The sequence below is a fragment of the Rhinolophus sinicus genome, linkage group LG03, assembly GCF_036562045.2.
Source record: "Rhinolophus sinicus isolate RSC01 linkage group LG03, ASM3656204v1, whole genome shotgun sequence".
Taxonomy (NCBI): domain Eukaryota; kingdom Metazoa; phylum Chordata; class Mammalia; order Chiroptera; family Rhinolophidae; genus Rhinolophus; species Rhinolophus sinicus.
In genome coordinates, this window is record NC_133753.1 from 26485122 (window position 1) to 26511099 (window position 25978).

The 25978-nt window shown below is 38.9% G+C and overlaps 1 protein-coding gene and 1 pseudogene across 18 annotated transcripts in view; both read right to left on the reverse strand.

Annotated features, from left to right (window-relative positions):
- Positions 1-25978, reverse strand: part of SIPA1L1 (signal induced proliferation associated 1 like 1) — a 347617-nt gene that overhangs the window by 261937 nt on the left and 59702 nt on the right. For 15 of the 18 annotated variants that reach the window (XM_074327276.1, XM_074327274.1, XM_074327262.1 and 12 more), the window contains one exon: positions 5906-5972. The exons of 2 other annotated variants lie outside the window; for them this stretch is intronic. The gene's annotated coding sequence lies outside the window, so the exon portion shown is untranslated. Of the gene's footprint in view, positions 1-4643; positions 4668-5905; positions 5973-25978 lie in introns of those variants that run through there. One more of the 18 variants, XM_074327267.1, reaches the window with a different exon arrangement.
- Positions 23005-24238, reverse strand: LOC109448325 (adenosine deaminase; annotated as a pseudogene).

The window sequence follows — 25978 nt, forward strand, 5'->3', positions numbered from 1 at the left end:
CAGATTATTTCAGTCGTTAGGACAAACTGAAGGAGGATTAACTGTAAATTACTTCGCACTCCTAACTTCAGTTTTCTCATCTGTTATAGAAGGTTGGTCTCAATGACCTCGCTGGTCCTGTGCAGCTGAGCACTGGCTTCCTATGAGGGCCGGCACCGGCAGCTAACGCTCCAGCAACCCTGGGAGGCAGGTGGCCTATCAGCCCCATTAGATGGATGAAAAGAGGGAGGCTCAGAATCCCAAGGAGGCCTCCGGTTAGAGGGCTTTAGGAATCAAAAAGAATATGTATGATAACTATTGCAGAGAAAGAAGTAGCATAGAAGACTGACAACTTCCAAAGTCAGAACTCCTGAGCATAATCACAATCAATCAGAAACAATTTTTACATTTTTTTCCTTGAGTGCAAAGTATGGAGCTGTGTCTGTCTTCCCTGCCATGCCAGAAAACCATCCACAGGTAAGGAAAAGGGTATATACATACCATCTCTACCGTGTAGAATGTCTTTTAAGAAGTCCTTTAAGGGAAAGCAAAGGAGGCCTTGTGCCTTTTCCTGCTCCCGTAGGGGCTCTCATTTAATTCTGTATTCCCTCTGCCTGTGGTGTTCATAATGAGGTGGGTGTTATGCTGAATATACAACACATTCCTCAGCCATTAGAACAGAGATTAGCAGTTAACTGAAGAGGCCTTCCAAACCTCAGAAGACAACCCTCGCGCCCAGCTTTACTGCCAGTGCACAGATTCTCCAACGAGGTATTATTTTTATACAAAAGCTCAGTGGCCATTATCATAATTTATTTGTAACTACTTAATTGCAAAATTCTCTATGCATAAATAAATTCACATCTGGTAGCAAAATATAGTCCAAAAAATAAAACCAGTCTTCAAGAAAAACTTCAAAACTAAACATTAGAACTTCAAGAGGTCTACTTATTTATAAACAAGCCAGTTCTTCAAATTTAGCTCCTACCCTGGTCCATTTCTTTAGATAAACATGTGGAATTAAAGACCCCGTCCTCTCTGATGGGAGTCCCTCTGGTAAAACAATTTGGGAGTATCTGTTACAATATCCCATGACCTGAGAACTGCCTACTGGAGAAACACATGGCCACGGGTGCAGAGCAAGGGACAAGGCCATTTTTTGCAGCCTTATTTGTGTTCAGGACCCATCAGAAACAATCTAGAAGTTCAGCAAGAGGAAAATGGTAGAAAAACTATACTAGGTTCCCACGACTAGTCTACGTAACACTAAGCAGCAGTTTAAAAAGATGAACTAGATTTATACGAACCAACACGGACAAATCTCCAAAGCATGTCACTGAATGAAAAAAAAAGTTACTGATATTCAATACAATACCAATTATGTGAAGTGTTAAAAGACAAAAATACAATACTTTTATATCATAAGTAGCAAATCAAAGTGTTTGCCTCTGGAGAGCAAGAGGGGGAACCAGGAAGGGGACGGTGGGGAGTAAACCTGATAACACTCATTTATTACTCCTGTTAAAAATTTGATTTTCAGAAACATCTCACAAGGACTTTACAGGGTTATTAAGAGCTTAGAATTAAAGAATAAGGTGAAATAGATAATACCTGGGCTGTGCTTTAATACTCCAATCAATTAATCAATCAATAAAAGCAGGAAGAAGATAGACGGAACAAGAATGGCAAAATGTCTAATTGATGAAGCTTGGTGATGGGGACATGGGGCCTCATTGTACTAGTCTCTCTACTTTTGTGTATGCTTGGAAAATCTCACAAATTAAAAGTAAAAATGCTAGCAGGGATAGTTATCTCTGGGTGGAGGAGACAGTGAGTTGGTGGGAGTTGGGTAACTTTTAACTTTGATCTGTGTGCCTTTTAGAAACATCCAGATTTTATGCAATAAATACTAATTACTACGGTTACTTGAAGAAACAAATGCTCTTCTTTTGGTGGGTGGGTGGGTGGGTAGGTGGATGTTTCAATGCCCAGTTCCATGATGCCACCTCCATGGATTGAATTCACCCTTTATAGATGCCTCAATGTATTTTACTTGCATTTCCACTAATGGACTTATTACATTTGGTCATTTATTATAACAATTTTTAATTATGTCTTATCTCCTAGAAAAACAACTTGATTACAAGAGGCATTTCTTTTTTGTATTTCTATCCTGGTCAACATTAAGCAAAGAAAGCTCTCTCTATACAATAGGCATTAAAAAGTTATTTACTGATTAGCTGAATTAACTTTTCTACTAATAAATCCAGGAAGGAAACAAGTGGCAATAGAAGTAAATAGAAGTAAACAGAAATAAAACAACTGGCAATACTTCTTGTAACTACAAAAGCTTTAAGGCTAGAACATGCGCACAGGTCCCCATACAAAGACCAACACTCATCATATGTTATCTAGTCAATTTTTCAAACCATTTATTTTCCAGTTGCCTGGGGGGAAAAAACACATCAGTCAGTAGCAGAAAGGGGTCATTTACTGAATTAAGTTACCGCTTTAAAAGAAAAAGACTCCCTGAAATGAAAATCAAAGTCCATTATTTCTTCAGCAACCATTCGCTATTTAACCTACTGAAGACTCATCCAGAGTACCCACCAGCTTATTTTTATTAAGAAAACCATTATGGGAAGAACACAGAGCTAGACATGTGCTGAGACAAACAATGGTTCAGAAATGTCCCTGCTCTGAAGAGGCTGATGTCATGTGGAAGGGCTACACGACTATACCTCTCGTGTTTTCCTTGCCATCGACTCACTGGAGGCCTTGGCATGTTTTGTGCAGATGTGAGCAGTAGCTTTCTTCAAAAGCCTATTCATCTTTACATGCTCTTGCTTCAAAATCATTTCCAAAAAGGACACAATGAAGCCCTTTTCCCAGGAGCACCAAGACCCCCCAATACATGGCATAGCGGACTTCCCGACACATGAGACTTCACCCACCATATGGCCTTAATTTTGCATGCATGGTTTTGATGAAAGCCACTCAAATACCAGTGAAGATATTTACAACTTCCTTTACATATATAATATACTTCAGTGACATTGACAAACATTAAAATGAAGTCCAGGTTTTAAAATAAAACCCCCACCACTAAGTTTCCCAAGCCCTTTAAGAAACATCAGTGTATCATGAAGAACTGGCAGATGCAGGCTACCCTCAAGTTTCATCTTTAGTTCCACCCTGTGATCTGCTCCCAAACTCCAGGTCCTCAAAAATGCTGTCATCCACCCAACTTATTAAGGCAGGTAGGAGCAGGAGGGGATGAGGCAGAGCTCTGCACAATTCTCTGACCTTCACCCTGACTTTCACCTTAAGCCACACTTCCAAGACGACTTAATTCAATTCCTATTACCAAGTAACTACAAAAAGCTTTTCTACTTGTCACTAGAATGACTTTAAAAGAGGCAACTCTCTCTTTAATGTGGATAGCTGTTCTCTTATGTTCTGAAGAACATAAAGGTAAGAATTCAGTGAGAATAAGTTGTTCTCATTAAAGAAAAAAAAGGCATGATAACATTAGTAACTGTGAACGGATTGTATCACAGTTGCACAGGCTGGTAAAAATGTTTGCTAGAGCCAAGGACTTCATATAGTTTTCTTCACTAAGAACAAAGAAGAAGGCTTTGACTAATAAACAAGCATAATGAAATAATTCTGAGGTGACCTCAAGGCATGCCAAACTCAATTCAAACTAGTCATGGCCAAAGATAAAAGTATAATACTTGAGAAAATCATTCAAACGTTTTATTTAATGCATAAAGCACATAAGTGAGAGATCATTATCAATTAACATCACTGTTTCTTGCTAGGTATTTATAAAGAATATAGCAATTTTAAAATTTTTTGAAGGGCAGGAAAAAAGTGTGCTTTCTTAATTCAATTTTATATTCTAGAACAATGCTACTCAAAAAATAAATAAAAAGGAAAAGAATGATAAATTTAAAAAGATACACAGAACTACATAAAAATGTAAGGTTTTGTGGGTTGTTTTTTAGGGTTTTGGATTTGTTTTGTTTTTGTCTTTTCATTTTCTTTCAGAGGAAGAGAATTCTTTTAGGTATTCCTTAAGCAGAGAGAGCGCTTAAGAAAGAAGTATATATTTAGAAAGCCAGGAAAAGTCATGCTACCAGCAGGTCCGTATAAAACTGTTTAATCACGGCCTCCCTTCGCAGTTATCTGAAGAGATCCAGGCAAACATGAAAGCCTAAGAGAAGGATCTCCCACCCCACCTAATAAATATACGGTACTAGCACCATCCGGATATTACCACCATTAAAAGAAGTGATTTAAGTGCCTGGGGTTCAGGTTATTAAACTAAACAACTTAATTCAAAAGACAAGGTGTAGCTACTATGACATAAAAACTAAACAAGCTTGGCCTCATAATAATCCTAAAACTTAAAGTCTCTGCTAAAAACTGTCATATTCAAGTTTTATCAACCGGGACTTGGCATTGACTTCAAAGTGTTTAAAATACCATAAAGCACACAGAGGCTGCACTGAAGGGACACATTTCTACAATATGCAGGTTCTCAAGAGAAAAAAAGGTGGGTCTTGAAAACACCTTACAAGACTGAGGTAAAAACCAGAGGGTGCTCAATAATATGCATTGGTTTTTCTTCTTTTGAGAAGTACCTGTGCGACACCTACCTTCATGGAGCATGCCTGCAGGCTGCTTGCTCACCACTAAGGAATTGATGGTTCCAAAGATGCTACATTTCAGTTGTGTTGCTGATAAAAAAAAAAGTAGGCTCTTCAAATAGCTAAAAATTACAGAGATCTAAAAATCTTTCTCGGATTCCACCTCTATTAAAAGAAAAACAATGCTGGGAATGCTCATAAATGCTACCAGGAAAGTGTCCTAGTGTACTGTAAAACATTTTCAGAGATAATCATTCCCCAATTTCTCTTACTGAAATTCAAGGAAGGTCAGAAATAGTGAGCTACTTTGAAAGCAGTGTTCCAGTTACCCAGCGGGCTTCAGAAAAGAAGCCCTAAGCTCTGCACAAAGGTTTAAGGGGGTGAGATGCTCAGATAACCTTGACTGTCCTTGATAGGATGCAGTTACTCCAGAAGAGCTGACTCCTTAGGCAATAGGCTTTTGCTCCTGACAAAGCAGAAGATAAGAAAAATCCCAAAGATTTTGTTTCAGCATCTGGCTGAGATGAAGGTTAAGTACAAAGTACAAAACTGAAGAAACCCGAATCACTCGTTTTATCTGAACTTAAGGGTTTACAGCATTTTCAGCCTGTAGGAAAAGTCTCTTCTAATCAGATTAAGGCTGCTATTTTTCTCAATGAGAATACCCTTTTACAACTGATTAACATGTTTAAGAAATGTCCACTACACATTAGGATAGGCCTCTAGGGTAGAACTTGGTCTCTACCTAGCAGTAACCAAGTGCAGTCACTCCAAGATCAATGGTAAATGGCAGTCAAAAGTAGATCATCCAACCACCTCTCTATTTTTCAGGATAAACTTGGTATTCCAAATTATATACTAATGCAACAGGGTTAACAAGATTTTTATTTAGAACATGGGTTGAGGTATAAACTCCCATCAAATTTTAAGAAACACTCACAAGATTTTTTAAAACACATTTACTATATGGAGTAGAAACATAAGTATGTAACAAAAACTTTCATATTATTCCATTAAGTAGCCAGAAAAATGTCTTAACTGTTTTATCTATGAAGATAATGACTAAAACCACAGGAGTTTCCCCTCTTCTGTTTCCATTTCTGCCTCTCAGTAATAAAACAATGAAGGAAGAAAAACCAATGGGGAAAAAATATAGGATCCACATTTGCTCAATCAAAATTCTCCTATTAAGTAGCAGGTTTTCTAAGAATGAACAGTTGAGTGACATTCCCTTCCCCCAACGTGACTTAGTGACTAATCCATCAACTCACCTTTCTCCACTTCAAATTTAGTAGTAAATCTTGCTTTTGAGTCCAACTCGAGGTATTCTCTCCAAACCTAGGTTAAAATAATTATGAACTTTAGTATAACAAGGTTATTTTCAAACTTTGAAAAGCATACAAGTGTACTTCATAGGAATAAGGGGGGCGAAGTCACTGTTACAAATCAAATCATAATTGTGAAATGTTATCCTTTACCGCTAAAACCTTCTTTCATTTTTAAACTCTTTAGTTTCAATTTAACACACAGTTAACTTTAAGCCAACAAATAGTCACTCCCACTCCTACTTCAACAAATTCTTAGACCCGCTATTCAGTCTCTAGGCACCGTGCTGATCCAAAAGCCTCACCCCACATAATGTAATCAGGAAGTCTGGGGGAGAAACCCAAGAACCTGTTTGAGGAAGAACCCCCCCCTTACCCCAACAAGGTGACGCCCGATTCCTGGTAAGGACAAGGTGAGGTTCCTATTCCCAGCCTGTCACCTTGTATATTAGGACTCCCATTGTTTATTCAGCCAAATATAAAGGTACTTCAAAACTTACTTTAACTGCATTCAAAAGTTACTTTAACTACATTTAACTGTGGGTCTATCACGTTCCCACACTGTGATCTTATATAATACAGCTGCACAGAGCTCCAGAAGACCCGACAACAGGTCCTATCTGCCCTACCATAATCAAATGGTATAAACATCAGAAGAAAACTGGGGAGAAGAAACCTATAAAGGATATTCTGAGAGTCAGATATTCCAGATAATAAAACTTGGGGTTTTTACATCATTAGCCTAGAGGTTGCACCCACAAAACAGGTCAAGAAACTGTTAACACTCAAAAACTATATAGTTTTTTTGTTAATCATAATTAATGAGCTATAACTAGCTAATTACATACATAAGACATACCTGAGAGCTGATTTGCACTAGTAATCCACTTAGGTACATGAACAAACATGCAAATTTTAGACTCAAAGGAAAGGATATGATTTCTGAACACACTTAGAAAGATTCCACCAGAATTACTCCATTCCAACTGGACAACATTTCCATGATGTGGCATATGGGCTCATGTTCTAATTATAGGCTGATTAATTCCTCTGAATCCCCTGTGCTATAAAGGAGCTACCTACCCAACCCAAACTCAAGCACAAGCACCCCAGGCAGCGAGCACCTGGGGTGGTGGTGGGCGGTGGGTAGACTGGTATTCATATCTCAAAGTAACAGGGGGGGTTGGCAGTCCAGATGGAATCTGTGGCAGAGGCAGGGCTCTAATTGGAGGTCCTTACCCAGCCTTGGGGGTCTTTGCAGTAGCCAAGTCATTAGGAAGTTTTACTGACTGACATGCTTTTCCAAAGTAGGGCTCACATACACTCCAGATTCAAGATACCTGTTAAATCATCACACCTCCACTACACAAAGAAGGCAACTAGGGAAGGCAGCCTCACACAAAAGCCAGAAAAATAATGACCTGGTCAAAAACGACTTCTTAATATCTATCATTGGCTAAGAGAAAAAAACAAAGGAATTTCTTCTTTGCAAAGCAAAGCAATGTTGGAGGCCTTCGGGCCTTCCTTTCTTTCTACAGAAAAAGAAGGGCCCACAAATGACTAAGAAGGTTCGGAAATATTAGTGCACAGTATGAAATTTAACCCCTACCTCCATTTTTCTAGATCTAAATTGGTCTTTAAAGACAAACTCACCATAAAAATTTCAAAACATAAACACTTCATTTTTTTCCTCTCTCAGCAGTAATATATATTCTGTTCCAAAAAGAAAGGTTGCTCAATTTCCTGTCGAAAGCAATCTGGAGAAGGCCACCTACACTGTATAAGCAGCAAGAAAAAAGTAACAAAATGCTAAAGAAAAGCCTGTATGTGTGGGTGTATACTAAGTACAATGTAACTACCACTTTGGGTTTTTAAAAGCTTTTTTCCCTTGATCCTTCTGAGAAATATGAAAATGAGTGTAACTGCTACAGAAAAGTGTCCTCCAACCCATCGAAGGCAAACAGCCCTGTGCTGAACTTTAGGTCCCCCAAAGAAAGAAAGACGTGAAGTGGGGGTCGGGGGGGCAATTCAAGGCCTTTCATCCATGATTCTCTGTACTGAGGGGAAAAGACAGATTTTACCAAACACACAACTTATGCGTAAGGTTCTCAGAGACAGAAGGCTGCTCTGACAACTAACCTTCTCCCCATAGCTACCCTACCTCCTTCCCGAATAATACAAATTTTTAGAGTAGGACCAGCTTGGTCCTAATAACTCTTAATCCTAAAGCCTCGGGGGCTAACCATTCACAAACACAGGCCTGAGCTGACTACATTATGGACTAGTACACATCACATTTGCCACTCTGTCTATCAGATTCCCCTTACCCCGCTTATACTTTCTGGGAACTCTAAATTCTAAGAGAGCAATCAACCAGCCCCACACTTTTTCCTAAAATCCTATTGAAACATGCTCAATCCTGAGGTAGATGCAGTATGGTGAAAACAGAAAGAAAGCCTAAACAACTCACCAGCGAACTGAGGAGAAAAGAATAGCATAACAAAGTAAGTTACAATTAAATACAGTATTATCACTGAATTGTAACACAGTGAAGTACCCTGTCTTTATAAGCCACACTTTCCTACTGAAAGAAGCAGTTTGTCACAAGGCAAAACATAGGTAATGGGAAATAAAGAATGGGCAAGGAAATAATGTATTAATGAGGTGATGGTAAATATTTAAGACCAGCATACCAAAAGCCAAATCAATATATAACAGGGCAGTTGCAAGACAAGACAACACAGAGAAGCAAATCCCTTAAACCTTACAAACGATTTGTTTGATAAGCAAATGGCCCTGAGCTACTAAATCAACTAACAGAAGGAAGGTTTGGTTTGGTTTTGCTGAATAATCTCAGACCAACCCACACAAACAAGTTGCCAGACTAGCACAGATAACTTGACTTCCCTGAGCCACTTGAGAGTAAGCAGCCAACATGATAGCCTATCACCCATACAGAGTTTAGTGAGTAATTTCTATATGTAAGGACACTCTCCTATGAAACTACAATAATTATGACCATCCAAATCCAGAAATTACCACTGACACAGACCAGATTTGATTTTCTCCAATTATCCCAATAATGTCCATTTTAGTAAAAGGACCCAATCCAGAATCTCACACTGCACTTAGTTTTCATATCTCATTAGTCTATTTCAATCTAGAATTCTTTAGCCTTTCCTGAACTTTCATGACCTTGACCAGGTTGAAGATTCCAGGCCAGTTTTGTAGAATGCTCCTTGATTAGGGTTTGTTTGATACTTACGATTAGACTCAGTATGGATTTTCAGTAGGAGCATCACAGAAGCGCTCCTCTCGTTGTGTTCTACCAGACGGTACACTATTGCAAGTATTTTCCCCGACTGGTAATATGAACTGATACCGGCCAGATTGCCCCACTGTAGTTCCTCTTTTTCCCTTTATAATTAATAAGTATTTTGTGAGATGACACTTTTAGACTACAAAAATATCCTATTTCTCAACAACCTTTCACCTGATACTTTTAGTGTCCATTGATAATTCTTGGCCAAATTAATTATACTATGATAGCTGCCCAAAAAAAAGGGTTTTCTAGTCTGATAATCTTAGTGGGAAGAAATGGTATTTAGAAACCAAGATCTGAGTATGCTTCTTACAACTGAGTTATCACTATTCCCAAGTCATTTGAATAAATAGAAGCACACACATATATGCATACACACTTACTTCTCATTCTTTCTGTATCTATGTACACTGAAAACCATGAATTCATGCAGATACCCTGAATTCCAACCCAACACCACAAGGGTTCATTCTAGTTTTCACTTTTCCCTTCCCTATAAGGTAGTAAACCTGGCTCCCATTAACCTAGTTTATTTCTTTATTGGATTCATCCCCCCTCCATGTCACATAATGCTATCATCCCTGCCTCTGATCCAGGATCCGAAAAAGCCTGCTCTACCTAAAGGACCAGCAAGAGGGGAGCCTAGAACAACAAAAACGTTTTAGATAAACACAACTCTCCTCCAGCAAAATCCTACCCCCATCAGCAAAGGCTGAGCAGAGAGCCAGGAGTTCTACGCTCACCCGGCTGCGACGAAGCACTCTTATTAGAGATGAAACTATATAACAAGATACCATTTTTTAGAACCCAAATGGACAAAGCTAAAAACAGACTGTTTACAGATGCACTTGTTTTAAGCAGCAAGGGGATGTTGAACGTCAAGTTTGAGATGGTGCTCACCTCCAGAGGGAGGCAGGAAGATGCATCAGGAACACACAGTAGCTTCCAAGCTCTGATCCCGCCCAAGTTCTTAGTGACAACCTGCAAGTGCTAAACTCAAATCCCGCAACATACACGATGGGGCCTCACTTAACCGTGAGGTCATTAGTAGAGTCTCAGTTTTACATTTGAGATTTGAAGCCTCAAAAGGTGAAACATGTTGCCTGTGGTCACATTACTAAGAAGCATGAGCTCAGATGCAAAACCAGGTGTGACGCAAATCTTCTTCCCACTGTGTCCTCCACGAGTCCTCACACAGTAGAAAGAGAGGCAGGTGCAATGGAGTTGTGATTCTGAGGGTAATAGTCCTTCTGTGCCTCAGAACCATTTCCAGAATGGTTTTTAGGGTATGGGCAAGTCTGGGCCCATACCAGGGAGGTAAAAACAACATACAGACACAGACAATAGTTTAACAGTTACCAGAGGATACGGGGGGAATGGGTGGTAGAAGAGGGTAAAGGGGATCCAATATATGGTGTTGGAAGGAGAACTGACTCTGGGTGGTGAACACACAATGTGAGATATAGATAATGTACACCTGAACTCTGTGTAACTTTACTAACAACTGTCACCCCAATAAGCTTTCATTAAAAAACAAAACCAAAAAACCATCCTGAAGGCAGGGAAAGAGAGTAGAGGCATAAATCTGGGCCATATGAACACTCCTTCAGGGAGAGTTTCTATCACCTTCCACAGACTATAAGTTATGGTTTAATTCAGTCGCTAAACAAAATCTCATCTCAGAAGGCCCTGGTAAAATCTTATTACTAATTGTTCTTTTGTTTTGAAATCTGCGGACAAGGGAAGAAGACCAGCAAGCCACTCATGAAATTCCAAACACAGCTTAAACATGGTGAAACTATAAACCACTTAGCACATAGCATGAAACATGAAGTTAGTGACAAAATGTTGAGGCCTTTTGAACAATTTATATAATGGGATACAAAGACAACATTCTCTGAAGGCAAGACCAGACATCCTGGGGAGCTTAAATACCATTCGACCACCTGGGGGTGTTTTAAAACTGGTAAAGCATTCAAGGATGGATCTCCATAAAAAGAAAATAAAAGCAAAAAGGTAGTATATCTATCCTCTCAAAAACTCGGAAATAATTGCACTCTAACCATATTTCTGATAGAAATATCTCCAGAGTCTATTAAAGTCATTAATAACAACTAATGCCACCTGGAAACGTCTCATGATCAGCACTAATGACATTGTGTCACAGTTAATGCTTTCTCGTTTATCTTTAAAACGGAACAAGTTTTTCCATTGTGAATGTCCAGGGGTAGAGTGTAAATTAAATCAGAAATAATTTTAAGTCTAGCCTTCCCCACAACAACAAAATTTTTTTTTCTTTCTCTCTTTTTTTTTTTTTGCTAAGCTCTATCTTCCCTCTCCTGTCAACCTTTACTTTCCAAAGAGGAAAAATCTAGACCTTGGCCATAGGCCAAGGAAAATGCTACAGAACAAAAGAAAGAAAACGACATGTGCAAGATGGTGCAAAAGTAATTCAAAACTCATAAACATCACGTGGTAGCCTGAAACTGTCTGCAATAGATAAAGGTTAAAAAATGTAAAATCATCCCATAAATAAGCACGAGAAGCACACAGCCCAAAAATACATCTCATGAGATAAAAAGGGAAGACATTTAACAGAAAAACTCTGCAGGGCCAGGGGCCCCCCACCCCCTTTTTTTTTTTTAAGATTTTTACTTTCTTTATGAAAAGCAATCAGGTGCTGCTGAAATCAGCATCTAGCATTAGAAAGACAAGAACTTATCCTGAGGAACTTTTGAATGAAGATAAACTGAATATATTAACCTACAGGCACTTGGTACTTTCATCCTACTGTATTAAGCTGACACGATCAGAAGATGAGCAGTAATTAACCTTGAGAATTAAGGGAAAATAGCCCAGCTTTACAAGATATTTAAAATCTGAAAAATAAATAAGAAAAAAAGTATATTATGTTAACATTGAAAAAGGGAAAATCCTAAAACATATTAAAGAGTTTCACTGTTAACTCCCAGATAATGAATTTGGGGTAAAAATCAATATGGATATTTGAAAAACAAATCCTCCCAAGCTAATCTAATTTACTGTTATTGAGACAACCCAGTTATCAAGAGACAGCAAGACTTGTGTTTCTTAATTTTAATGCATTTGACAACTCACGAAGACACAGGAAAAGTGTTCTTCCCAGAAAAATACATACCAATGGTTCTTTGATCCCAAGTTTTACAAAGTATTTATTCTTCCTTGCCCTGAAATTCTAAGCATAAAAATTCTGGGGTCAAATATATGGTGATGGAAGGAGAACTGACTCTAGGTGGTGAACACACAATGTGAGATATAGATGATGTAATACAGAATTGTACACCTGAAATCTATGTAATTTTACTAACAATTGTCACCCCAATAAACTTTAATTTTTAAAAAAATATTCTAGACAGAGAGAAAGTGTGAAGCAAATAAAGTGGCTGAAAAAAGGCTGAAGCAGTGATAAGAGAAATAAGTCCTTTGACAGGCTTATTATCTTCATCTTGAGGCTTTTCCATCTCAGTTCAAGTCACCTCTATCTACCCATTTACTTGAGCCAAAAAACTACAATCCATTCTCCATTCCTTTCTTTCACACCCCATATTCATTCTGCTAAGACCTAAAAATTCTACCTCCTGAAGACAATCTTGAATCCTTCATGCCTCTCCACCGCCACTGTCACCACACTGGTCCAAGGTGCCGTTCTCTCTCAACTAGACAGATCCTCACCAACCTCCTTTCTATCCATGACCAACTAAAAGGTTAAACTACATATGATTATTCCCCTGGCGAAAGCCCTCCAATGGCTTTCCGTGTCCCAAGATGTCAAGAAATGTGAAGGATGTAAGATTTTTACATCCTAATTGCAAGCTAGTAAGTTAGCCTGTCGTGGTTTTATGAATGCTGGCAAAAGACAAAAGAGTTCATCACTCATAGCAATAGCAGTAGCCAGAGTATCAGCATTTTTTGCTGCCAGTCCCTTATGTCCTAATTCCCAGCAGGTGACACAAAGAGGACCAGAGGACACCTGCACAGCAGTGGCTTGTGTTACAGGACAGTAACCCTGAGCTTGATGAACCCAAATCTTTTATAATGGGCAGTAAGCCTGTCTGACCTTTGCCCCCAAAAGAGACATTGTTTTTATTATAACTAGAGAATAAATCTGCCTGATCTTTGCTCTGGAGGGAGACACTCTATCTTCCAAGGTTGCTCACTATACAAATCATCCTTGAAAAGACAGTTCAGAACAAAGGCAGTCAGTGCAGAAACACAAGACACATGGAATATTGCCTCCCAACATTAGAATAGTTTCTCACCATGTCTACAAGGCCCTGCATAATTGGTCCCTTTCTCTCCAGTTTCATGTGGAACCCGTCTCCCCAGCTTACTATGCTCTATCTCCCTGGCCATCTATGGTATCTTCAAATAAGCCAAGCTCTTTTCTGCCTCAGGGCTTAAGCCAGTGCTGGTCCTTTTGTCTGAAATGCTCTTTCCTTGGCTTAGATGTCACTTCCTCAGAAAGACCTTCCCTCATCAATCCACCTATGTAAGACCCTACGTTCACTGTCTCTGTGGTTTGTGTCACTCTGCTCACTCATTCAATAAACATTTACTGGGCACCTACTATGTACCAATCATTATTACTGTAGGCATAATAATTACCTTTTCTGTGTGTTTATTTCTTTATTGACAGTCTTCCTTGAGAGTAGAAACCTTGTCTTTACATTCATCCACCAAGGCCTAGAAATTAAAATTGTGCCCTCAGTAAAACTATTGAATAAATTAAAAAACTAATGTAATACTAAATATCTAAATATTTCCAGGTCAATATAAGAAAGCAGCATAGCACTGCCCAAAAAGCATGGCAGTAGGAGCTAGAAGCCCTAAATTCAAACCCTGGAGCCATCATTTGGTGGTACCTGAACTATTCTGTTCGGTTCTCTGTAAAGTGAAGAAAATTCCTCTTCTACCTAATTCACAAGATTATTGTGAGGATCAAATGGTGGAATCTATCTGGAAGCCCTTGCAATGTTAAATATAATTTAAAACCAGTAACAAACTGATAGTTAACACTTACGAGACACACATTTATTCAACAGGAATATACTAGGCCCCTACTATGAGGACAACCCCATTGTGAAAACCATTAAAATATATAACTTAAAATGAAATTAGAAAACGTTTTGTTCTTTAATAAACTTGAAGGGGAGTCGACTCGTTCCTTCCCTTTAAATACCCTTTGGACATGCTTTTAAAACTTTCAGATAAAAGGTGAGTCACCTTTCCCTGTTCCTGATCCCAGACTAGTAAAAGAATGTTTTTCGGTTACTTAAATTGTTTTTAAGCAAGCCATTCAAATGCCAGTTTAAAAAATGTTTAGATTATATTTACATCCCTGAATGCCAACCTCCAAAACAGGAAATTTTAGCCTTCATGCAAAAGTTATGAACTAATTAATTGTGTCTCCTTTTACTGACTTCAACTGAAACCAACAGCAGTGTCCTCATTGCAAGGTGGCGAGTGTGGATGTGTGTGTGCCCGTGCGTGCGTGAGTGCATGTGTGTGCGAAGGAAGAGTAAGCTTCATCTTAGATTTAAAAAAGCAGCTCCAGAGTCAATGACAGGAGCACATACAGTGGTCATGCTGAGGGGTAAGCAGAGGACTGGCAACCTGACTGCAAAGACAGTCCACTCAGACAAGCCACACAGCTGGCATGAGTTCACTACTGAACTCATCTTTCATAACCTCACAATAAAATGACTCAGAATTTAATTTTAAAAGGTACTGTTTCTATGATATAAAATGACAATGAAGTATCAACTGATAAAAATGGCAAGTCTCTGCGATATTTATTAAAAAGGAAATAAAGTGGAACATGAGAACAGTAGGATTAAGATTCCTTTTATATAACATTTTCCAAATCCAATATACATACACACATAAACTAATAGCAGGTTATACTGGGCTAGTGAAAAAGAGGAATAACATGATGGTGCTTCTAAAAATTAAAATCAAGAAGAAAATATGAAAATGAAGAACAGAAGTACCTGGAACGCCTCTCTGGAGCTAAGACAGAACCTAGGTTAAGAGGCAGGGAGGCAGGTGATCCCCAATGTACATCTGAGAAACATTAATGAAGGTACATATTTCAATATATATACAATTATATTCAGTACCTTTTCGTTACACATGGGAGAGTCTCTCAGAAATGCCTCCTTCATGTTATTTTAAAGATGGCTACCTACTCCAAATTTGGGGGGCAGGGAAGCAGCAGTTATCAAATTATCCAGACAATCCTCACTAACCACTAATACTTTCATGATAGTGACTACAAACAAAATCTAGGGCATCTAGAAGCTTCCACGTTGGTATTTATACAAATACAGTCTAGACCTGTCTTTCAATTAAGTAATTTCCCTTATAAATAACAGTGCCAGTTACCTTTTGAGTGCCTGCAATATCCCAGGCAGCTTACATTCTCTATCATATGTAATCAATACAACAATCCAAGCAGATGGGTATTACCATCTCTGTTTTACAAGAGAGTACTAGCAGAAATCAGTGAACTTTTACATCTTGCTCAAGATAAGAAGTGATGGCACTGGAATTTAAACCCAAGGTGATCCTCTTCCAACATTCTTGCCCTTTTATGCAATGCTGTTGTCGCCTCTCAGTAAGTTAATATTTACTGTGTTCTTGGCACAATATGAGTGAATGCATGAGATTTACATGTCTTATTTCATTTAATCTCTGTAATAACCCTGCAAGGTGGTTATTATTAGCCACGTTTTTTTTCCCCCTTTGAGGAAATGGTAGTAGTTAAGGAACTTTGCCCAAGTCACACAGCCAACTTAACAACAGGACAAGCAGGAATCCAAACGTAAAATCTGCTTGATACAATGCCTGTGTTTCTACTACTGTATTATGCAGCCTTCACCTTACAGTATTTTAAATAATTATATGAATTATTGATACATTACTAGTGTAGTGTTCACAATATTACATGAAAACGTATGTTATAAGGTATAAACTGGTGAGATATGTATTTCATAAATTTTTTTCAGAAAAAATGGAAAAATACATCACAAAATAATTTTTATGGTATTTATGAGTGATAGAATCACTGATGAATTTTTTTAAATTTCTAGTCTTCTAGTTTTTCCTTAATCATGACATATAACTTACAAAAAGGTAAAGCGCGCGCGCACACACACACACACACACACACACACAACTATATTTTCGTGCAGACATTTCTCCCTCTGTTCTCTGAAACTCATCAAAGTTAAGTTTTGATTATAAAACATGATACAAGTTTAACATATCTTGTTGAATGAAAGGTGAATAACAATTAAAATACGCCACCGAATTAAATCGTGCCGAAATTTCATAGCATTGAAGAAAAAGTAGTAGCCTTTCGATTACTGTATTACACTCACCCCCAAAAAAGAAAGAGTAAGTACAAGAGAGAGGTATTCAGAATTCCACAACTTGGAGGAAATGCTTAAGAGGAAAATTACTAAAACCAACCAAGTTAATACAAGATGAGAAAAACACCCTTGAAAACTATAGTGTAGTATTTGTGGGGGGGAAAAAAGTCAGTTTAGTGATTGTCCAGGCATTTGAGCAGATTAACAGTTAATCTGAACAACCTATTTAGTGGCTCGGAGATGCTGTTTAAGCTAAACAATTAATCAGAACGCGAATTCCCACATTCAACCATTCAACCAAATTTACTTTTCAAAATATATGCTCTTCTCATCTTGTCCAGTGACCACACATCATGTTCACAAAACCCCTTGAGAAGCACTGATGCTTCATGGTGTGGACTGCACTCACCAAAATGGGGAGGTGCAAAAACCTGACAATGGGAGACGCCTAAACCTCATTTCCCTAAAGGAAACCACGACTCAACTACTCACTGTGTCATCCGACGAATAGAGTATCATCTTTGAAGCCATCAAATAATATTCATTCTAACAGAAGAAAACAGTATGGGATCAGGAAGGAGAAAAGGAGACCTCCAATTTTTTCCACACTGTTTTATGATCTAAAACAAATGTGGCAAAATGTTAAGATGTGATGAAGCTGGAAGGCACTGGATAATTCCTTTTCCTTTCCAGTCTGCTGGAAATACTTTAAAATTAAAAACAGAAATGTTGAATATGTGTAAGTCAATAACACTCATTCCTCATAATATACTCACATTGATTAAAATACACACACACACACACAACCTCAACATATCACTCTAGCCTGACCTGTGATATTTTACCACCCAAGGAAGCGTTGTTGATGAGAATACCAAACATTCTTCAATTTTTTAGTTTGCTCCTTTATAAATTATGAATTCAGAATAACTGCCATATGATAGGATAAAAAAACGAAGTCCTTCAGGTAACAATGCCAAAATAGTCCTAAGTCACGTGAGACGTTCTGTGTGTACGCCTTGAATCCACTTCTAAAATGAAAATAAATAGGTTTACCTCTTACAATGGCCCCCTTCCAGAACACATAGTCCTAATCCCCCACAGGAACGCACAGGCTCTCAAGACACCTTACAAAGTGTGCCACCTACTCTTTGCACCAGAAAAGTCCTTTTTGGTATTAAAGTGACAAGACGATATAGCAATGGCAAGCTTGTGGCCTGAAAAAAGTAAACAGATTTTTAGAAAGTGAGTTCTTAACTTGCTTCTCACTGAAAGAACCAGAAGCCACATTTGCACGGTGCTTTTGACTCCATGGGTAAAGGCACGAAGTGGAAACTGCTGTCATACACAGGAAACAGATGGGGTGGATAATGCAACTAGATAATCAACTGCCTCCCTCTTCCCTTCACTAGAATTGAAGAAACACTCAAGCAAGGAAACAGAAAAGCGAAAGTTCACAGCTGAAGCAGAACTTGAATATGCATCAAAGAGCATGTTATGAGCATCACACAGTGGTTAGACCTACATGACGAAGAAATTTTCAGCTCTGTGTTTCCTCTCTCAAAAATGAGTGTTACACTTGCCACAGCCTGAATTAAAACTGAAATCCATCTGTACCCTCACCAGCCAAGCAAGTCAGATATTAACTGAGGTGCAATGATTTGCTGTGTTTAAAAACAAGTATTTACTTTGATTCAAACACTTCTTAAACATTGACTGGGTTTAAGCCTCTGAGCAAAAAGCTGCAGAGTTCCAAAGATCACAAAGGCCCAGACTCTCCTTTCAAAAAGTTTACAATCTAATGTATGGAGAAGGATATGTAAAAACAGCAACAATACAAACCCAGTGTTGGGAGGTACAACTTCCAGGATGGCAGAGAACATACAGGTTAGAAGATAACTCAATGGGCTCAAGGAAGCACAATGATTAAGTTTCCAAAGGGCACAGAAAAGAAGAGGGAAAAGCAATTCAGGGGAGGAAACAGAATAAAGACAGAAAAGGCTGCCGTGCACATGGTGTTTGAGTAAACAACAAGTATAAACCATGGAAACACATTTTAAATATCAGACATCCAAATAAACACTTAAACTCTAAAGGTTATATGGAAATTTTCCCTGAGAATCATGGGAAATGAATTGGCTTTACTCTCCATTCAATATCTATCATCGAGCTTTGGCCTTGCCCTTCACAAAGGTAGATTCTTACTATATAACATCATTTCTAACATCTGTGAACTTGTGTTGGATCAATCATCACGTGATGACAAAGAGAACCATTGAATGCCATCACCCTAACTGTGTTAGTTATCAGCACATGGCACATCATTCAGAATTACTGCGGCAGTGGGAATGATCGCTTTCAAAGACAGAGAAACTTGGAAGACTTGGATTCTATTGACAGCTGAAATATCAATGAGAATTTTTTTTTTAAAGAAACCTATTATGGTGGTGCTAATCCCTTACAAAGCTTTGTGATCATGTTCATCGTACAGAGAGGGGTAGGTTAGTAGAGAGGGGAGAGGAGAGAAGGAGAGGGAGAGGAAGAGAGAGAGAGAAAATGAGAGATTCCCCCCACCCATTTTATTGAGATATAATTGATATACAACGTTGTATTCATTTAAAGTCTACAACATAATGATCTGATATATGTACATGTTGTAAAATGATTACAAGTTTAGTTAACATCCATCACCTCACATATTCCAAATAAATGAGCATTTATTGTTGCAAAAGAAAATACAATTCTAATGATGAATTTGAAAACTTGATATACAAAAAAATTAGTTTAGAACGTTCGAACAGTGCCTAAATTGGAAAACAATAAACTTCAACAACTTAGCCTAAAGAGCTGCAATTAAATTTCAGTTATTTAATTCGTGTTAGGCCATAAGCCTTTCAAGAAAAGAAATACGCATATATACTACGTGGGAATCTTTCATACCTTGTAAAGCAGAATGCAAACCTTGCTACCTTAGGTGATAGAACTGCCTCATCACGTACTTACATAAGATGTTCAAACAAGAAGAAATCGTGGCTTTTACATTTAAAAGGCTACCTGAACAAAAGAAAGTCTGAATACTATACCTGGCAAAAAATGCCAATAAAGCACCCCTAACAACCAAACTGCAAAGAAAGTAGTTCATTGGCTAGAACCAACTGGAAGGACAAGGAAAAGCACTGATGGTTGGTACTGGGAGGCTAGAACCATGCCACAAAGTTTTTTAAACAACCTGCTAAGGAATTTAGAGTACCCTACACATAGCGGGGAACCACCAAAGCTTTATTAGGGAGTGTCACAATCAGAACCAAATGCGCACACGTACGTGTGTGTGCGCGCGCAAACACACACACATTTTTTTTTCATTTGCACCCAAAAAACTTCAACAGTAATGTGGAAGAAAGCCTGAAAGAAAGGCACTGAATAAAGAAGTGTTAAGTAACAAGGTTGTTGCAGTTTTCTAGATGAGAAACTAGAGCCTGAACTAAGAGAGTAGAAATAGAGAAAGGAATGAATTTGAGAGACTCAGAGGTAAAACTGACAACAACCTGGAAAACAATCAGATGTGGTGGCTGAGAAAATTGGAACCAAAATCAACAAAATTTCTACCGTGAGGGGCTGGAGAGCATGGTGGTGCTGTTGTCCAGGTGAGGGATGCACCCCCATGAGATGAATAACTACACAGTTCTCAAAAGTCATATTGTATCAAGTTTACATTGAACTGATCTCATTTAACTGAGATTATTAGTATTTACCTTCAACACAGTCTGAAATCATCCATTAGCCACACAAAAATCAGTCCTAGAAATACACTCCGGTCTAAATGGACATTTTGAAGTGTGTCAATTTAGTTTACTTGAAAGATCCGTCAGTAAATAGTTTAGATTTATCAAAAGATGCAAGATATTCTACAAAAGAAACATTGCACAAATGGGACTAACTCAAGTTTCTCTCCATAATGAATAACATTTGCTCAATGAATTTATTTCATATTAGAATATGTTTCATGCTCTACTTGATGAGTTTTAGCAATAACTCATTACATCACACTTTAAATTACAGTAAACCTTTGAAAATGACATGTAATAGATGGTAAATTATTAACGCTACTGAAAACAATACAAAAGTATACTTACACAATGTAATTAGGGTTAATGCCTAATATGAGCTAAAAAGGTATTTTAACAAAAAAGTATACCATTTTTATCATACCACCTTCTTTTTTCCCCCCTCAGATTTCTTGAGATATAATTGACAAAATTATAGGATATTTAAAGTGTAGAACTTGATGATTTATATGTCTATATACACATTGTGAAAGGATTCTCTCCAAGTAAATTAACACATCCATCACCTACATATTTACCTTTGGGGGGGCGTGGGGGCAGTGAGAACAATAAAGTTCTACTCTCTTAACAAATTTCAATTATACAAGTGTCATCAACTATAGTCACCATGTTATACATTATATCTTCAGACCATATTCATCTTAGAACTGAAAGTTTGATTCCTATGCCGCCTTCTTATTTTTCAAAATCAGAGTAACTGACCACTTAGACCAAATCTCTTTGTGGAACATGCTGGTTTCTAAAGATTAACAGACTGATCTTGAACTGAGAAACACACACAAATCCAGGTCAACAACTCAAATTACAACCATAAATGAACAAACAGAGGATAACAGTTGGCTAGGGGCATAAAAATTAGGCTAAAATGGTTGGGGCAAAAGAAACTAACACCTGTGGAGAGCCTCCTGTAAGTCTGGCACTGGGCTAAGAAATCCACACTCTCTCCCACCCCATCCCCACTGTACAATGAGTCTTTGGATAACTGGGTATGAGTTACATGAAAGCAGAGAGGGCTTGATAACCAGCCTATCTCCAGGTTCTCAAACAGCATCTGGCACACAGTAAGGATGCAATATAGATTTGTTAGATGCATGAATGAGTGGATGGATGGCTAGATGGCTCATGAATGAATGAATAGGTATTTTTAGTAACACTGTTGGTCTGGCCCATGTGTACAGAAAGAAATCCTGACACTATCAGACAAAGGGAGCAAGAAATGTTCTTCCAGCTCCTGTGTTTCCTTCCCTAAAAACAGGCTATCACAGCAGAACGGAAAAAGCATGGGCTCCATTATCAGACCTAGACGGGAAGCCAAGTGTCAGACTTACTGCAATGAATAGACTAATTCTTTAACCTTGAAGTTGTAAAAAGACATAACTGAAATAACATATTAGAGTACCTAGCAGGTACCTGGTACATGATTAGTACTTAACAAATATAAATCTCTCCGTGTACTAGGCCAAGGGTAAAGACCCTGGTGCTGACACAGAGCATCAGTGAAAGGCAATCTAGTGCAGTCCACAGCAGGACAGCGCTTGAATCACTTTAACCATCAATCCGAAAGCCTGGCTCATTATATCATCTTAGAGGATGAGCCTAGTAGGATGCAAAGACAGAGCTGGATTCTGCCAGTGTAACAAAATACAAAACTGGCATGTGCTCAGTGCTTGATAATTTCACACTTGCCACAATTAAGCATATTTATCTTTGCTATTATGTCAATAATGGATCATATAATATTTGAAGTATACAAGGTGTGATAGAAAATACAGTGAATGTTTAAATTTTAAAAAATTTATTACAGCAAAAGACACATTGCCATTAATCCCCCTCAAAATACCCACCGCCCCCTTTGAACACACTTATTCCATTGTTCTTGCCACTTTCTGAAGCAGTTCTGGAAGTCCTCTTTCATGTGTCTTTAGTTGCACTGTCGTGGCTGCCTCGATGTCCTGAATCGATTCAAAATGTTTTCCTTTCATGGTCATTTTGACTTTGGGAAAAAGCCAGAAGTCACACAGTGCCAGATCCAGTTACTAAAGTAGATGAGGACATACCATAATGTTTTATTTGACAGAAATTGCCATACACCAGAAATGACGTGTGACATGGAGCATTGTCATGATGGAGGATGAACTAGACACTCACGAAAGAGGACTTCCAGAACTGCTTCAGAAAGTGGCAAGAATGATGGGGTGTGTTTGAAGCAGGGGGCAGTATTTTGAGGGGGATTAATGGCAATGTGTCTTTTACCGTAATCAATTTTTTATTTAAACATTCACCATATCTTTTGATCATACCTCATATGTTACTGACTTGATGAAATTATGGATCATCAAATTTTTTTATTTTTTTATTTTTTTGGCCACACAACACCAGGCATGTCCTTCTTTATTGAGCACCAGCTTTTCAGCACAAGTCACCATAGGAGGAAGGTTTCAGATCCAACCAGGCTCATCATCGGGAGAGAGGTGTGGCCATGCTGAGGTATACATGTGTACAGAAATGGACACACAGGCTTCAAGAGCAACAATGGACCAGGAGTAAAGGTAAGAGTGTCAATCAACCTCCCCGAGTTGTGAAGACTCCATCTACAGGGTGAGGGATCAGAGAGGCGACCATGACGTCTTCATGCATGCTGCCCTGCAGAGGCCAAAGGTGGCATCCCATAGGCTTTATAGAGCAGATCCAGAAGCTCCCTCTTCTCGTCTTCTGGAAGGAAACTGGACTTTGCTGCGTTGATGTTCAGTCGCTTAAACTCCTCTTCTGTAAAGCCCATGTCCTGTTTGGTCATCTGGCAATCAGTGTCCAGGTTAGACTTGAAGATAAGCGGGTCATTCGTGTTGAGTGAGTGTTAGCCTGGCCATTTTTGAACCAAACGACAGCGTGCTCCATGCCCAGCTTCCGGGAACCTGTAAGGTAGCTGGACCAGGGGCAGACCTCCAAGTGTATGTTCTCCTGTCGCAGCCTGTTGCAAAGGGCCTCATCCTCCAGTGTGGCAGCCATGTCCCAGGCTCTCAGTCTTGAGCGTGTCCACAGACTCTTTCACTACCTCGGCAGAGCCAGCCTCCCCTGTGTGGACTGTGCGATGAATGCGGCTCTTCACAGCTACCTCATAGGCCTTCACACGCTTCCTTCCAGGGTCTCATCTCCAACCAAGTCGATGGCCACCACGGTCTGCGGCTGGTACTTTTCGCACAGCTCCAGCACCTCGAGGGGCCAGTTGGGCTGGTGACGACTGCAGCCCAGGATGGACCACATCTTCACCCAAAATTCTCACTGTCCCTCACAGGCCCTGGTCCACTAGGGCCACCACCTTGTCGGGGGTGAGTACCCCTTCAGCCTGGCTCCAGGGGATTGGCTCCATGTTAGAGTTGGCCAGCAGGTGTGGGCTGTAGCGCCTCCACATACATCACGCCCTCCTTGACCCCCATCTCAACGAACTCACAGGCAATCCTACCGATGGCCTCCCAGCAGCCCGCAATGGCAGCCATGTAGTGGTTGAACTTGGCCAGGAAGTCCAGGAGGCTTAGAGGCTTGTCCATGCCGATGATGTCCTGCAGCTTCTCAGCTGTGTCAGAGGGGAGGGTGACAACCCCCCAATCCTGCCATAGTATAAGATGGTTTCGGGCTTGATGGCTCCATCTAGGTGGACATACAATTCCACTTGGGGCTTGTCGAAGGCAGGCGTCTGGGTCATGGTGCCCTCTGCTGAAGGTCTGTGGTCTCAGCTGGGTTGGTGGCAGGTCAAAGATTCTTTTTAAGAAAAATTACTTAAGAGCCCTCTCCAGGCTTCATCTCGAACAGACCAAGAAAACTGCACATTTGGCTATAATTGGGCCCTTACACATTTTCTCTTTTACACTTCAGTAGCATTACATTATACAATGGGGCCCAAACATCACTAAAACCCCCAAACTTCTTATGCATAATTAAAAAGGTGAAAATAACTTTTTGACAAGTTCTAATACAGTTTCTTCTTTTGAGTTAGGAGTAAAATAAATCACATAAAGTAGTCTACCTAGCTTTCTCGTTATTGCTTACCCATCAGGTAAAGGCAACAGCACGTCATCTTTCCTCTTAATGAGTTTAGCAAGACATTTACCTGAACTTTAGAAGGTACTCGGAGCGTATTTTTCAATTGTAAGCTTCAAGAATATCTAAAATACTTTTTTTTTTTTTTCAATATGAATTCACATCACTTACCTCAAACATGAATCCAAATCTCTAAACTCAAATACACACTTAAACAGTTTACTTTTGGATGAAGGTAATTTTAGTTACTGCTGATCTTACAAAAGGTGCATACAGTGGGAGAGATGGAGAATAGGAGAATAAATTTGGACAGAGGGAGACAATCACACCAGAGAAAGCTTTTCCAGTATAAAAAGTTCTTTCTTAAAAATAAAAATCTGGGTATCAATCATCAAGTCTGGAGAGTAGATCAATGGAACAAGAGATCAATGTAACATTCTGAGAAGTTAAACCAATGTACAAAATCTCTACCTACAAAATAATAGTCCCTTATGTAAGGTTCCAGTTAATAAATCAAAATTTGGAAATGAATACTGTGTAATTTGGTGAACAGAGGAACTGAAGCTGTTTAGCACAGTAGGGGAGGTATACCCAATTTTGATTAGAATCAACCAGAAGCTATAAGGAAAAGGATTAGTAGGACAACTCCCCGAAGAAATCTAGGACAGTATGTTGGCTGGTAACAGAAAAAATGTGGGTAGCAAGTCTTAAGGTCCACCTGTAGGAGCATCTGATCAGCTTCAACACCTTTATCCGCCCCTGCCAGGCTTGATGCCACACACATACCTTGAAGCTTTCCGAAGATAATAATACTGCCCTAGTAAGCTACCAGCTGGGAACAGGGTTCACTTATTACTCTATAAAATACTTGTCTGCTTGGAAATATATTTGTCATTCCATGATAACAATTGATTTTCTAGTAGATAGCAATGTTCAGAAATGTCTGTTTAAGCACATCCGATTTGCCAGGGTCTGATCAGCCCTGGATAAGCAGACCACTGGTGTTGATGAATTATGAAGTCTTTTTAAAGCAAGTCCTGCAAGCATGAGGGTGGTCCAGTAACAGCTTAGAAATCAGCTTTTGCAAACTGAGCTTTGCACTACATTAGAACACAATCTGTATTTTAGTTGCCCATAGTGTGCATCTAATTTTCCTTGAAACACTTCTTACACAGATTCCCTTCACTCCCCAATACTAATATTTTTCTTTAAATACTTAGCACCTCTTTACCACAATTACCTAAAAACACGGTGACTTTCAATTTTCTCTTACCTTCATTTTACCCTTTTTTAGATCTAATTAAGATGTTCTTCTTCAAACTATTACAACAATTTGAGAACTCTTAAGGAGTTTTAAAAGAAGGAAACCTGGATTACAAAGTGGTCTTGCGGAAACCAGGAACAC